This window comes from Orycteropus afer, unplaced genomic scaffold (genome assembly GCF_000298275.1).
Source record: "Orycteropus afer afer isolate SDZICR_OR568_19922 unplaced genomic scaffold, OryAfe1.0 scaffold00009, whole genome shotgun sequence".
Taxonomy (NCBI): Eukaryota; Metazoa; Chordata; class Mammalia; order Tubulidentata; family Orycteropodidae; genus Orycteropus; species Orycteropus afer.
The window spans coordinates 4803062-4805142 of record NW_006921596.1 but is presented as its reverse complement, the minus strand read 5'-3'; the positions used below and the strand labels follow the sequence as shown (position 1 = coordinate 4805142).

The 2081-nt window shown below is 42.1% G+C and overlaps 1 pseudogene; it reads left to right on the top strand.

Moving 5' to 3' along the window:
* Positions 1-312: 312 nt before the first annotated feature.
* Positions 313-2081, top strand: part of LOC103202856 — a 9349-nt pseudogene continuing 7580 nt past the window's right edge.

Here is a 2081-nt window from a genome sequence, read left to right as displayed (position 1 = left end):
GCTGGTAAGGCTGTCTCATGCTGGTTCTCTCGGCTCTGCTCCTGCCATCTCTCATGCCAGTCTCTGGACTCTAATCCTGCCGTCTCTCATGCCAGTCTCTTGCCATCTGTCCTGGGGTCTGCCCTGGGGTCTCTCTGCCAGGGTCTCGGGTCAAGGACTCACTCCACTCCTATTTCCACATTTAAGGTATCTGTCAGAGCAGCACCCCACTCTCTTGGTACCAAATTCTGTACTTGCCAGCTTCTATAAAAAACAGCAAATATCCTAGTAATGGGAGAAGGTCCTGAGAGGGAGAGAGTTAAAATAGCTGACATGGGTTTTGCCAGATTATTCAATTCTCCTCTAAAGCCACTAGCAGATTTGGATCCAGTAGTGGTGACATTTTGGTATCAGGCTCCGGAACTTTTGCTTGGTGTGAGGCATTATACAAAAGTCATTGATATGTGGGCAATAAGTTGCATATTTGCTGAATTGTTAACTTCAGAACCTATTTTTCACTGTCGTCAGGAAGATATAAAAACAGCAATCCCTTTCATCATGATCAGCTAGATCGGATATTTAAAGTCATGGGATTTCCTGTAGATAAAGATTGGGAAGATATTAGAAAGATGCCAGAATACCCCACACTCCAAAAAGACTTTAGAAGAACAATGTATGCCAACAGTAGCCTCATAAAGTACATGGAGAAACATAAAGTCAAGCCTGACAGCAAAGTATTCTTCTTGCTTCAGAAACTCCTTACTATGGATCCAACCAAGAAAATTACCTCCGAGCAGGCTCTGTAGGATCCCTATATTCCAGTGCTGACATTGAATGTATTTGCTGGCTGCCAGTTTCCATACCCTACTCCTGGTACCAAATTGTTAGACTAGGTTCTCTAGAGAAACAAAACCAGTAAACTTTAGAGAGAGAGAGAGAGAGAGAGATTTATCTTAAGAAAATGGCTCACACACTTATAGAAGCTGGCAAGTCCAAAGTTCCTGGATCAAACATCAAGCTGGAAGCTTTTCCACATCAGTCTGGAGGTTTTCCCGAATCTTGCAGCCACAGGGGCCAAGGAGCTCAGAGCTGGCAGGCAGTACACTGGCTGTTGACTCCAATGAATGACGAATTCAAGATCTCTAGGTTGGATGGTGGATTGTTCACTCATGGACAGTTGTACGCAGCACAACAGAATCCCAATCCATAGAAGAATGTCTCCTCTCCCAGGATATCCAAAGATATACTGAAAGCAGGCCACATCCCTAGGGAAACTCCCTTTCAACAGATTGGCAACTCAAAACATAGTCATCTGATCCCATCATGGGAACAACCACACCACAACAGCTCAAACCACACAGAATTGTGGTCCAGCCAAGTTGACACAGAGCTCCAACTATCACACCTAGGATGATGTTCAGGAGCTCTGGTGGCCTAGTGCCTAGGGCATGTGACTGCTAACCAGAAGGCTGGTGGTTCAAACCCACCAGCCATTCCTCAGAAGGAAGGTTGGGTAATCTACTTCCATAGTGATACCTTGGAAACCCAAGGAGGGGTTGCTATGAGTCAGATCTGACTTGACAGCAGTGCATTTGGTTCGGTGTTTTGAGGATGATGTTCATGGGTCACTTCCTTGCTTTACTCAGGCCTGGCTCTAATGCTACCTCAGAGAGATTTTCCCTGACCTACCCCACATCTAAAATATGATCTCTTGCCATTTTCTTGCTCCATACTCTACTTTTTTTTCTTTATATCCCCAGTCATTTTCTGAATTATTATATATTTACTTGTTTACTTGACAGTTCTCTTTCCTCTATAGAAAGCTAACTCTATGAAGGTAGAGAGTTTATCCACCTTGTTTATGCTTTTTTTTTTTTTTTTTTTACCCAGCACTCGATAGAGTGCTAGGCACATAAATAAAAAAACGAGAAATAAATCAAGGAATCTTCTAGACTCTGATGATATTCTTTTTTTATTTTTATTTTCATTTTTTTTTAATTTTATTTTGATTTGGGTGAAGATTTACAGAGTAAATTCACCATTCATACAGCAGTTCACATAATATACTTTGTCTCATGTCATTGACCAAAATTTACAATGCA